Source organism: Diabrotica virgifera, chromosome 4 (assembly GCF_917563875.1).
Source record: "Diabrotica virgifera virgifera chromosome 4, PGI_DIABVI_V3a".
Lineage (NCBI taxonomy): Eukaryota > Metazoa > Arthropoda > Insecta > Coleoptera > Chrysomelidae > Diabrotica > Diabrotica virgifera.
Genome location: NC_065446.1, coordinates 122,739,978 through 122,755,122, shown reverse-complemented (window position 1 = coordinate 122,755,122; position 15,145 = coordinate 122,739,978).

Genomic DNA, 15,145 nt, shown 5'->3' with positions numbered 1-15,145 from the left:
AAAAGTTTATTTGAAGAAAGTGTATTTTTTTGTCTTTCTTAATGGCGGTACAGGCTCCATTTTTCAATGTTTTATTTTGTTATAGAGTAATTTCCACATACTAACATATTTCTGAAATTGGGCTCTGCGCCGCCATTCTCTATTATATTACGAATATGTGTGTCAAACATCTCGACAAAATATTCAAAATTAGAGCCGCAGTCTTGAAACGCGTTTGTTGCTACCTGTTGATCGCTACTGTTTGCTCTTAAGACAATATTTCTCAAGTTTCAACAGCTCTATTACAATTTTATATGCATTTTTTTAAAGCTTAGGATGTAGTGCTTAAAATACACTTAACTATTTTACTTTAGAGATGAAAGAAATAATTTCTTTTTGGGATAAAATATAAACTGCGCGTCAAAGAAAACGGGCACCCTAAAAAATGGGTCATTTTTGATGTCACGTATCTCCTAAACCTGTTGTCCGATTTAAATGATTTTTTGAATATGTTATAGCCCTATGCTTTGTCAATATCTCTGTAATAATATTTCTGCAAAACAAGTAAATTGTCATTGTATACCGGGTGTACGAATCAAACTGTGTTTTTTTTCTCAAAGTTCGCAACACCCTGTGGATTATTCTAGCATTTATAAAATACTTAAATTAAAATTCAACTATAGCCTCAGGTTTTCTTAACATTCTGTTTTTTGATTCATTCGCTTATGTTGGATAATACAAAAGTTATGTACTTTAACAACTAGCCATGTTCTTCATCAGTACAGGGTGTTATAAGTCTAAAGTGTTTTAGGGACTAAATAATTTCGACAAACTTTAAGGGGTAATCCTGCATTAAAAATAATGACAGTTTGCTTTATAATCATATATCCGCAAAAGCTTCGTTTCCGAGATACGGGATGTTAAATTTTTTCTTACAAACTGATGATTTATTTATTGCTTTAAAACCGGTTGAGATATGCAAATGAAATTTGGTAGGTTTTAAGAGATGGTTATTGCGCATTTTTTGACATTCAACTAAGAATTTTATATTCACTATTGGAGCGCATACGGGTAATATGACCGATCATATTATTCGTATGTACGCCAATGGTGAATAAAAAATTCTTAATTGTATATCAAAAAATGTTCAAAAATTACGTCTTACAACCCACCAAATTTCATTTGCATATCTCAACCGGTTTTAGGGCAATAAATAAATCGTCAGTTTTTAAGAAAAAATTCAACATCCTGTATGTCGAAAACGAAGCATTTGCGGACATATGTTTATAAAGCAACCGGTCATTATGTTTTCATGCAGAATTACCCCTTAAAGTTTGTCGTACTTCTTTAGAAACACCCTGTACTGATAAAGAGCATGCCTAGTTGTTAAAGTACATAACTTTTGTATTATCCATCATAAATGAATGAGTCAAAAAACAGAATGTTAAGAAAACCTGAGGCTATAGTTGGGTTTTAATTTCAGTATTTTATAAATGCTAGAATATGCCACAGGGTGTTGCGATCTTTGAGAAAAAAACACCGTTTGATTCGTACACCCGGTATATAATAAAAATTTACCTGTTTTGCAAAAACATTAATACAGTGATATTGACAAAGAATAGGGCTATAACATATTCAAAAAATCGCTTAAATCGGACAACAGGTTTAGGAGATACGTGACATCAAAAATGACCCATTTTTTAGGGTGCCCGTTTTCTATGACGCGCAGTTTATAAGATAAAAAATAAGAAAGTTAAAAAATGTAATACAAAAACCGAAAATTACCAGTTAAATAAATGTTTAAGTATACAAAGTGATCAACACTTTTTTCTGTAAAACTTACCTAAATACATTTAATAATAAGCTTCAACAACAATAAATCGCACACCTAGTTCAATTGTGCCACAACTGCAAAAAATTCGAATTTTAGGTTAAGGCTGTAAAATATTGCCTATATAATGGCTCATCTAATGCAATACAGCCTGAACTAAAATATTGTTTTGGATAAGTATAAAGTAAGTTACTTCGGTATTTCACTGTAGGGTTTTTGGAAGTTTTGAAAATGCAATATGGCCATAACTGGGAGATTTTGCGATAATATACACTGTCACAATACAACCGATGTAATTCAATACGTTCAATACGGCCACAACTGCAAAAATCAAGAGAGATATGGCGATAATATACACTGCCACAATACAACCGATATAATTCAATACGGCCACAACTGCAAAAATCAATTGATTTTTTCATTACATTGCCGCCGTATCTCCTAGGTATCGTTTTATAAATTACTTTCTTCACAATGCAATATCGCCATAACTATCAAAATAATAATACCGTTTTATTTTTAATAAATTGTAATAAGATCCAGCCAATAAGTGTATAATTTGCTACCTAAATTGTAATTTTGAAGCCAGTCATTCTCAAAATAAATTATTTACAGGGCAAAACGCGTTTACTACAGAACGTTTTGCTCATTTCTCGAGAATATTGTGTTTTTTGTGTTTTGCACTTGTCGCACTATTGAACTAGGTGTGCGAAATGTTCAACAAAAAAATTTTTTGAGCTCTTATACAGTATGTGTGTGAAACTGGGAACCTATTGATAACTTTTTTATTATCAGTTTTACAACAAAAAGTTATTCTTTATAAAATACTCTGCATCGTACAGAATGTAAGATTCAACCATCAGATATCAAATTTTATAAATTTTATAAGATTTATGTCAAAAAATATAACAAGAAAAAAGTACCTTTATATTTCACAATATCGAAAACAAAACTTGTTTTGAATTAAAAACTATGTTTCAATGTATAATAACATATTTCTTGAAATATTGTGAACTGTTATTAACGCACTTAACTTCTAAGCGAAATTCATATATTTTTACATACCTCGTATAAAATTGAAAAAGTTTGATATCTGATGGTTGTATCTTAGATTTTGGAGCTCGTAGAGCATTTTATGAAGAATATCTTTTTTTCGTAAAATTGATAATAAAATAGTTATCGTAATTGTAATAACATGATGATGGGTATCCGTCATTTGAGAAAAAATTGATTTTTTTTCAATTAAACAACTTTTCATAATAACAATGTTTGATATTCTGGAATGTAAAGGTACTTTATTCTTTAACGAAGTTTATATTTTTGACATACCTCGTATAAAATTAATAAAATGAAATATCTGGTGGTTAAGTTTTAGATTTTAGGCTATACAAAGCATTTTATGAAGAATAACTTCTTTTCGTAAAATTGATAATAAAAAGTGTCCCGTATGGTTCCTAGCTACGCAGACGTACAGTATAAGATCTTCTGTATAAGAATCTTTAAATTCTAATGCCATATTCGGATTCAGCATAATCAAGAGCAAAATAGAAACATATTCGATCAAAGTAAAAGGATGAATTCAACGATATTTTTAAAATTATTTATACAAAATATTTGTTATTGTTTAAACAACTAATAAAGAATTAGATGCAAAATCTGTGAGTAGAACTTTTTACTTTAACATGTATATAAACTAACAAAAATTTTAGAAAATATACGCTTGTTTTAATTTTTTCGAAACAATTAATGTTTTCGTTTTATATTTACTCCCCTAATAATTTATATTTTATTGTCTGTCTTCTTTATAACCGCGTAGGTCTTTATGGTCTGATCAACATTCGATCAGCTTAACAATTTGAAATCGTGGCGTTAAATGTTTGCCACTCTGAAGGTAAAAGCGTAACTCACGTTTTTCTCGGATGAGAAGCTATTTCCCGTCGACATTAAAATCAATGCCAGACTAGAAAAAAAGTATTGGTTTTTCAGATATATTTTCGGGGAAATACCACATACCAGAATAAGCTTTTATTAACGTTTCGCCTTCCAAGTAGAAAACCGGTATCAAAATAAGACTTTAATTGTCGAAATATTAAGAAAAATTGAAAAAAAATGGTTTTGTACGTAGTTGTGAAAAAATGAAAAATTGGGAAAATAACAGTAATTTTAAAGGGTGTAAAATTATTTAATTTCTAGCTGAATGCTTTCGGCTTCAGAGCTATGGTCAAAATTTAAAAAGTATCACTACTAAAGACGGATCCCATTTTTGTTAAAAAAAATTGTAAAATTCTTCTTCCGAAGCTAAACTATTCAACAAATAGCACAGTTTGTTTAAAGTTCTAATTTGTCGTTTGTTAGATGTTTTTTTTTACTTTATCGTACTATTTATATACGTAGTATAGTATAATAAAGTTATAGGATCGTGCAAAAAAATTTTTTTCAGATTTCACTTTTTTTGAGGTTTTGAGTCCCCCTGAGTCTAAAAAGCAAATAAGAAAAACATGTCGGTAGTATGTACGTACGTATGTCGCCACCGCCCAGCAAAAATTACCGGACCGATTTCAATGAAATTCGGTATGAGTAAGTTTAAGAGAATTTTGTCGAGAAACTAAGCTTTAAAAAAAATGTCTCAAAGGGGGGCCGAAATAGGGGGTTTATTTACGGCCCAATTTTGACCGAAACGAATGAAATTTGACATTTCCAAATTCAAAATGGCGGCCAAAATGGCCGACTGCCAACCCGACACATTTCTCTACCTATCTAAAAGCTTGTTTAAGATAAGTTCAATTTGAAAAAGTCGTTATATAGCCTAAATATGGGGCTCTAAGAAGAAAATTATCGTTTTTCAGAAGATGTTATGGGTTGCCTATATTTAAGGGGTCAAAATTTGATATAATTTTGAACTAGATTTTCTCAAAAATGGCTACAAGGAATTTGTTTATTTTTTGATATGTTTTTGATATCTTATCGGTAAATTGAATGACATTAGTCAAACTTCTTAACCCCCCCCCCCTAGGAGGGAAGTTATGAATTTTTAATTAAAAAATATTCAAGTGCCCGTAACTTCCTTTTTAATGGAAATTAAAATTTGAAATTTTGCAGACATATATGGTACTTTATTATTTATTATTATAAAAAACTTTACCCAATATATGGCTTCCGGTTAAACCGGAAATGAAAAAAAATCTTAATTTTTTTTAGATATGCCCTGTATATTTTTACGTATTTTGAAAGAACGCAAAATTACCTTTCCAATGACATAAAACTCGTTGCTGTAGCTGAAAAACTCGAAAAGTTACAGTAAATAGAAATTTTGCTATAATCTTGTGTGTGTCCTCTCTCACGCGATGATAGCAGAGCATTATTATAGGACAGTCAATGAGGGTATTTGGCTCCGAATTCCATCCTACTACATCGATGTACTTGATATTTTCACAGAAAGTAGGGAATTGCTCAAGAAACAAAATCTACCCTATATACTATGGTGCTTTTTTTCTTGGGGCGGTTCCCACCCCTTCAAGTGGGTGGAAAATTTGTTGGTCAAAATAAGCACGAAAGTGGCTAGAGAACCTATTTCTAAGCAAAAACAGGTCTATACTTTTTTTTGAGAACTCAATACTTTTTGAGTTTTGCGTAGTTGAAAATTGGCCATTTTCATTGAAAAATTGCCTTTTCGAGCGGTTTTTTGTGACTTGTAAAAACTATGTATCGAACTAAAAACACTATATCAAACATTTTTTAGATTATAAATAACAAAGAGATTCGTTCCTTCGTAAATGTTCCATTTATAATACAAAAAGAGATATGGTAGGGAAAAGAGTTTGTTTTTTTTTGTGTATGCTCAAATTGGTGTATTCAACTTGAAATAACAGGGGAACGGTAGGCTTTAGGTTTTATAATGCTACCAACGGCTTTGGTAGTGTTCGAAAAGGCCTTTAAAACGAGCACCGTTAAATGTCGGTTACATTCAAACTAAGCGAGTTATGGTGCAAAAAATATATATGACTAATGTACTTTAAGGAAAAATGAGAAGTACATACATTTAACCCCTCATCCACCAGAATTTAAATGCATTGTTTTTCTTCTGCAATACCTTTTAATATAGTGTTATTTCCACGTTCAAAAAGTTGAACGGGTTTAAAATGAATGGTTTTTGTAAAAAATGTGATCAAATTAAAGAATGCATTTTTAAATTTCTTTAAAAATCTGGCTTTTTCTCCATGTAATTCGAAAATAAAAAGGTTCCACCCACGAGAAGTGGTGGGAACCTCCCCCATGATAAAAGCGCCATAGTATATAGGATAGACATTGAATTAGGAGATTGGCCTACTCCCAAAATTTCATTAAAATCCATGCAGTAGGATAGAATGAGGTAATATCTTGTTCTTAATCTCGCGCATTGAATGGCGTAATAGAAATAGAATGAAATGCAAATATTGTAAACTATTAATTTCTCAGAAAAATGAACTACTTTGAAATGAAAGTATGATTTATGCAATAATCTATACATCTATAGTGTGTCCCCGAAATATGGCATCGAACATTTTCTCAAATGTAGGAATTAATGATGCGCAGAACCATAAAATATTTTCAAGTATACAAGGTGTTTCTAAAATATCAAAATAACGAGTAACTTTGTTATTTTTATAGAATGCCAGTATCTAGTACGATAACGATAATAGATCGGTGCGATAAAGTTCTCGGGCGGCCCTTCCGTCCAGCATTTTTTAATTTAATTTTGTTTAGTGTCGAGCACACTCCAAACGTCTCGATAGCTTCCCGTTACGACTGTAAAAATATCTTACTCGTGAAGACTGGAGAGTTCGAATCTACTGCTTTGATTAATTATGTTTTCTTCGTAAACATTTTTCTAAACTAATAGAAAGTCTAGAAGAAGTTGTTTAATAAATAATTGTTCTTTTGCTATTTTAAACCTTTTTTCCGAATTTTCGGGAAGTATTTATCTTCTGCTTCTTCCTCTTTGTAAGCAATTCTGCTTGTTCATTGGCGGATTGATACCTCTATGGAAGGTTGTCACTCCATCTTTTGCGCGGTCGGCCGATACTTCTTCTACCGATTGGTGATTTATCTCGTGCTATTTTGACCACACGTGTCTCCCCCATTCTGGTTATGTGGTTGTTCCATTCTTTTTTTCTATTTAGTGTCCATTCGTTTATAAACTGTACGTTACATTGTCTTCTACTATATTCGCTCCTCTTTCTATCTCTCAGTGTATTTCTTGTAATTCTTCTCAGTACTCTCATATCTGCCGTTTCCAGTAGTCCTTGTATTGTGGCTGTATCGGGTCTTGTTTCTCATGCATACGTCATTATTGGTCTTACACTGGCTTTATAAATTCTTGACTTCATCTCAGTGTTAATATGTAGGTTTCGCCATATAGTGTTATTAAGGCATCCTGCCAATCTATTTTCTTTTTGTACTTGATTTCTCACTTCTTTGTCTAGATCTCCGTAACTTGACAATATAATTCCAAGGTATTTTACTTCCATTACTTGTTCAATACTGATACCATCAATTTATATTTTGCATCTGATTGGTTCTTTACTGATTAATATTGTTTTGGTTTTCTGAGATGAAATTTTCATGTTGAATTCCTTTGCTCTTATATTAAATCTGTTGACTAATCTTTGCAGACTATCTTCATCTTGGGCTCTCAATATTGCGTCGTCTGCGTAGCAGAGTATTTTTACTTCTTTGTTTCCCATTCTATATCCTCTTCCTTTGTTGACGTTTTTGATGATTTCATCCATGATTAAATTGAAAAGCATAGGACTCAATGAGTTTCCCTGTCTTATTCCGCTGCCTATATCTGTAGGTTCTGTAAGTTGTCCATCTATTCTGATTTCCATTTTGTTGTTTTGGTAGATGTTCTCAATAGTTTTTATGATATCTAGAAGGACTTCTCTATTAACTCCGCCTGCAGTTTTGTTTGGTGTGACCGAATAACTCGACAGAACTGTTGCCGGTCCCAATCCCGGATGAAGGAGGAGAGGGTCTACAGCCACGTTAGCACCCTACTGATAGACGTTAAGACCATAGCTCATAGAAACAGGATTATGACTCGGGAAGTATTTATGTTAGTGTAAATAAGAAGCGATTTTATTTTAGAAGACGGTCTTTCGTTGGATAATAAAAAAGTTAGGTATTTTAACAACTAGCCTTGTTCTTCATCATTACAGGGTGTTTCTAAATAAGTACGACTAACTTTAAGGAGTAATTCTGCATGAAAAAATAATGACAGTTTATTTTATAAACGTATCTCCGGAAATGTTTTGTTTGCGAGATCGGGATGTTGAATTTTTTCTTACAAACTAACGATTTGTTTATTGCCTTAAAACCGTATAAGATAATGCAAATGAAATTTGGTGGGTTTTAAGACGTAGTTATAGCACATTTTTTGACATACAGTTAAGAATTTGGTGTTCACTTGTGTTTTTGACTTGTGTTTTACTTGTGTTTTTGAAGCTTGAATATCGTCATTTTTCGTTCTTTTTCAGTTTTAAATTGTTTATAACTCGAAAACCATTAACTGTAGAGAAAAATTACACAAAAGACTTTTTTTGTTCCCAATGATCCAAAGAATCTAAAATAATGTCTGCCCAGGCCGAGAAAATTATTTTTATAGTTTATTTATATATTTTTTTAATAAATGTAGCAATAACTCCGAAATTACGGCATTTAGATATAGGGAATATTATATGGAAAATAATCAGCATTTCTTAAGGAATTAAGAACTCAAAAAATTTGGATGTTACATTTGAAATAAGAAAGTTCATTGGATTTCCAAAAAAAAACAGAAGATTTGACAACAATGTAATTATGACTATAATATCGACCGTACTAGAAGACCCTTTCCCACCAAAATCTATAAAATCGTTCAAGCCGTTTCCGAGATAACTGAGGGTTTCCATACATAAAACTCACTCTGTATATAAAAGATGTCCATATTTTAATTTTATGATCGAGTATACAGGGTAAATCGGAACAACTGAATTAACCAAAGGTTTTTTTTATAGAACATCCTATTTTTTTGTATATATAAGAATTTGGAAACGGTTTTATAGATCAAAAGTTAATAATTTTAGAAATATTTACACTTAAATTGAGAAAAAATTTAGTATTTTATCTGCTGTCGATTAAGTTACCAAGCTAATAAAAATGTAATATAATAGGATATGGTTGAATGCTCAAATAAAAAAGGCAGATATCGAGGACAGTAATTTATTAAATCTTGCCCAAGTACTAAATATAAATGACATACCAAAGTTTTTTAGTGTAGATTAATTTTTGAATAATTTAATATCTTTAATATCTAGCCAGAAAAATACAGTGTGATCACTGTTTTCAAACAAAAGATTCCCATTTTTTTATTCGAACACCACATTATTATTTTATTTTGTATATTATTTTATTCATAGAGCTCAGAGCCCTCTAGGGCCTTTTAAGGCCCATAAAAACCCACAAGAAAAAAATTTCAGCGATTATTTCATTCATAGGAGATTCTGACCAATAGAAAGCTGCATAAATCTAAATTAAATCGATAATTTTTGATAATTTCCCGTCGTCAAGTATATTACGTCAGAGGTCAGATGCCCTTCGTTGCTACGAAAAAATACATTCAGTGACATTAATGCTAATTAATGTTTTACATATTATAAAAGAGATGACTTTCAACCGTCAAATTAATATTTTTAACAACTGTGTATTTATTTGTATTAACTTGTACTTACATAAATAAATTACAATAAAATTCTGCTGTTGAACAGTTTTATTCATGAAATAATTGCAACAAATTGCACTCGATCTCTAAATTAAATATTATATAATTTTAGAGCTCTTGTGTAATTACTACTGATTATTTCATTCATAGGAGATTCTGACCAATAGAAAGCTACATAAATCTAAATTAAATCGATAATTTTTGATAATTTCCCGTCGTCAAGTATATTACGTCAGATGCTCTTCCTTGCTACGGAAAAATACACTCAGTGACATTAATAACAATTAATGTTTTAAAAATTATAAAAGTGATGAATTTCAACCGTAAAATATTTATAACTGTGTGTTTAATTGTACTAATTTGTACTTACATCAATAAATTACAATAAAATTTTGGTTTTGAACAGTTCTATTCATGAAATAATCGCAACAAACTGCAGTCGATCTCTAAAATTAATATAGAATTTTGGAGCTCTTGTGCAATTATCTACTACTGATAATTTTTAATAATTTCCATTCGTCAAGCATTTTACGCCACATGCCCTTCGTTGCTAAGCAAACACATATTCAGTGACATTAATGACAATTAATGTTTTATAAATTGTCACAGAGAACAACAACAAAGAGGTTTAGGAAATATTCAGGCGAAGATATCAATGTAATATTAGTTAAAATCATTTCAAAAGACAGTTTTATTCATGAAAAAACCTTACCGACTTAGTCTCGAGCTCGAATTATAGATTTGTTTTGCCCTAGTGACATTTTGACATAATTTCACTCTCCTTCGAGCCGTGAAATTAAAACTGTCATGAGTGCCACTCGGATAAAAATCGATAATTTTAGAGCTCTCGTGTAATTACTACTGAGAATATTACATCCCGTCCTTTCATATCATGTTTTATGTCGGGTTATGGGTATTATGGTTTGGCTCAATCTCCGGTAAACGTGTTTATTTCGGCAACTGAGTTCTTTCGGTTACATACAACGCGTTCTGGGTATTTCGCTTCAGCCAAAGTCCGAATAAAACGCTCACTCCGAGACGTGGGTAATTCAAGATGTCCATATCGCGAAGTGAGTAAAAATTTCGGACTTTTTCCGATTTCGGACTATGAGCGTAACATATATATACAGGGTGTTAGTAAATAAGTATGACAAACTTCAAGGGGTAATTCTACATGAAATAATAATGACAGTTTGTTCTGTAAATGTATATCAGCAAATGCTTCCTTTCCGAGATACGGGGTGTTAAAAGTTTTATTTCAAAATGCCAATTTATTTATTATTCTAATACCGGTTGAGCTATGAAAATGAAATTTGGTGTGTTTAAGAGAACTATTGTGCATTTTTTGACATACAATTAAGAATTTTGTCTTCATCATTGGCGCGCCTAGGAGTAATGGCCTGAATTTTTTTAAAGAAAAGATAGTACGCCACTGAAATATTTCGAATTAAAAATTATTTTTATATTCCACGTCTAATTTTTGGTAAAAAAACTTTCTTGTATTTTTTTTATATGGTGCACCGTTTTTATGCAGAACGATAAAACACCTTGACGCGTATTTTTCATTTTTTAATACGTTATCAAGAACTATCCAATATAATAATACTAAACTAGAACAATCATAGAAAATATTACCAATAAAATTTTAACTAGATACAAACCTACAAGAAATGTTCAAAATTATCTCCTTTACAGGTAACAGAAGAATTTTATATTCATTATTGGCGCGCGTAAGGGTAATGGTCTGAATTTTTTTTAAGAAACAAATAGTACGTCACCGAGATATGTCAAACTAAAAATCATTTTAAATTCCTCATTGAATTTCCGACAAAAAATCTTTCTTGCTTTTTTTCATACGAGGCGCCGTTGTTATACAAAAAAATACAACATCTTAACGCTTACAAAATATGCGACGTAGTTTCCATATTTCGACGTATTCCCTCCTTAGTTCAAATACTTTGTAAACGTTGATGTTTTATTTTTTTCCATAAAAACGGCGCAGCATATTTATGAAAAGAGCTAAGCAAGATTTTTTGTCGTAAATTGAACGAGAAATTCAAAAATGTTTTTAATTTGACATATCTGTGTCGTACTATTATTTTTTTAATGCAAACCATTACCCGTACGCGCGCCGATGATGAATATAAAATTATTCTGTTACCTCTAAAGGAGATCCTTTTTAACATTTGTTGTAGCTATGCACCTAGTTAAAATCTTATTAGTAATATTTTCTGGTATTTTTCCAGTTTAGTATTTAGTTAGTTCTTGACAATGTATTAAAAAATGAAAAATACGCGTCAAGATGTTTTATTTTTCTACATAAAAATGGTGCACCATATGAAAAGAAGACAAGAAAGGTTTTTTATCACAAATGAAGGGCTAAGAGACATAGATAAGTCAAACTAACTAATTTTTCAATTACGAAGGTTTTGCGTATGACACTCTAGAAAAATTAGTGAACCATTCAGAGAAACTGAATTTAAAGTTTTTACTAGTCAACATAATACTGGTTAAACTCAGTAACATAATTTTTTTGCAATGTTTGTATTTTTTGATGTAATTTATTAGGACAGTACAGACTTACACCACAATGCATACCAAAAAGCGACTTGCACTATAATGAGTTTTGGGTATTAAAGTAAAAATATTATTTTTAAAATATTATATAATTTAATAAAACATACATAAAAATGTTGTTACTAGTATATAACTAGGGTTTACATTTCTTCTTCGTTCTCCTCAGAGATCGCATCAAGAAATGGACCTACATCTTTATTCTGATTACTCCTTATGTTTCTAAAAAAAGCGTGATTCACAGGGGGAATGTATTTTAACGAATACAGCATGTATTTTTTCTTAAGACAGGACATAGTTCGGGGACCATTGTATAAAGGTTATCTTGTTCAATAAGAGCAAGGCTACGAGATCGACGATGTTTGTCAGGTTTTACATCAAGCTCTTCAAATGGCATAAAGTCGTTCAGTGTGTTCTTGTACAGGACAGAATATTCCTTGTCCTTTTGGAAACGAAGCCACTGTATTTTCAACCAGTTCACTTTTTCCCGTCTATATTTTTCTGTCGTCTTGTTACTGCTTCTGTCAAGTTTTCAACACTCAGGAAATCGTCATCTGTCATTCTTACTAACAAGAACTTGTTTGTTTTCCAAGCGGTTGTTATTATTCTGTACCAGTCATCCGGATTGAAGATAGTTTGATTTCGTGCTGCTTGTTCTACGTGACCAAAGTCCACATCATTAGGTAGATACGAGTGTCCTGAAACCATGAACTTTAGATAAATGATGTCTACACTTTTTATTTCTTGTGTTAGTTTCATTAAAGTTAAAGCTACGTTAATATTCCGGTTTTGTCCGCCACAAGTGTCACTGAAAATTATTATGTGTTTACACGGATTGTGTTTTAGGTGCTTGGTAAGACAGGCAGAAATTTCTTGTGATTCTCTTCTTGCCACCGTCTCATCCCATACGTACATGTACCCTAAATTTTTCCCCATATCATGTACCCCCAGGTTGTAACAGTACATGTTTCTCCGGTAGTACTCCTCAGACACTGTTAGTTTTGGAAACGGGAGGGCTTTCTGCAAATCAATAGTTAAGGTGCATGTTGAAACCCTAGCTTAACTTAAAAAACATTGTCCAGTGCGACGCTAACGCCCGGTTTCCGAAAGGATGATCATCTCAAAAATTATGTAATTGACGATTAACAATAGATTAAATGCGTCAGAAACGTCAACCAAACTAGTTTTAACAACAGTCGATCACCTGACAGAAGATTAATCTTTAGTTAATAGCCGATCATGAGTGTTTTGAGTCTCCGAAAGGTCGATTAACCAGTTTCGCTTGTCAAACGGCGGTAAAAATGGACTGTTACCTAATCTGCGACTATCCGTCGATTAACGGGCTGTTAAGAGTTTTTTTAGTTTTTTAATTACTGTAATTAACAAATACCGGGAAAAAATTGTCAAATAACACATATATAAATGATATAAATCATATTATTCAATAAAAATAAGATTTTTTTATGGAAGAAATAATTTAAAATATTTATTTAACTTGCAGAACATGGATATCTCGGACATTTTTTATATTTGATTATATAATTTATATTTTTTTTAAATGTAAGATAATAAGGATGCTAGACTCATAGAGCTATTTTTTGAGAGGCCAGAGCTCTAAAAAGCAGAACATAATGATTATAGCGATGTAAATAAGAGGGAAAACGTGTGAGAAATTATAGTCGCTAACTTTGAAGGCAATAAAACAGCCGGTAAATAAATTAAAAATAAATATAAAAAGTAAATACCAAAAATAAAAATACGATTATAAAATATAGACCATAAATAAACTGTTTTATGTCTCCAACTCTCGTCACATTACCTAGCCTCATTTCTAAAATGCTCTCGTTCAATTCTTGCTCCAAACAAAAGTGACAGTACGTAAGAGAGAATGCACCTTTAGAATCTAAAGATACAAGTTTGGATTTAGAGGTTAATATAATTGAAATTTTGAAGGATAACAGCCAATTGTGACAGTATCGCTACCAAATCGTATGTCAGATCATCGATTACATGATCAATGATCATGCAATTTTACAATAATTGGCGTTTGAGAAACCCATCACAGGTTAACAGTTGATCAAATCTGACAGCCGATTAGATGATCGGAGATTTGAATAACGTTTCGGAAACCGGCTGTAAGTAACGAGAGTTGATTAAAAGTTGTAAGAAAATACAGACGTATTTTTTTATTGCTCTGCGAAAGTATTACTCCAATTATTCATTTTACAATCGAGAATTAACAACAAAAAGTCTAATTATAAATCGTAAACATTGGTCCTTCGAGCCGGATCAGTAGCAGCCATATTGTGGAGGAGGAACGAGAAAATTAACAAAAAATCTACAGTTTTGACAATAAATCAAAACGTCAATAATATAGGATACTTTGTTCCGAACTTAAGCGAAAGTCAGTTTTATTAAATTGTTTGGCTAACTGGTAATAAAACATTTAAACATTTCTAAATTTAAATCCCATAAAAGTTCCAAGTAAGAGATCCATTTGTATTTTTCTAATATTACTGTCTTTTTGACATTTGTCATAATTATAAATCATAAATATCCATCCATATTTTTCTAAAAACATTAGGTACTGTCTTTTTTGACATTTGTCATAATCATAAATCATAATGGCTCCATTCTTGCTGAAATTTAGAGGAACGATAAAACAAAAACAAACATTACCTATATCAGCAGTTGGTTAATTCATTTTTTTGAAGATATTAAATAAGAAAATGCAGATTTTAACTATTCACAATAATTAGATAACGCCCAAATTATTGAATTTAAAGCCCGTTTCGAAAGTTACAATGAGCTTTTAAAGGAATTTAAAAATATTAACTTGCAATTAGAATCAGAAAGCGAAAATGATGAATTGTTAAAACATTATAATGAGCGAAAAGAATTTGAGGATATATACTATGCGGTATTTAGCAAATGCAAAGTATTTTTAAATTCATATGACAAACTTATTAATCATGACACTATTTTAAACTCTTCTCATGAATCGGCAAAACTATCGAAAGTAA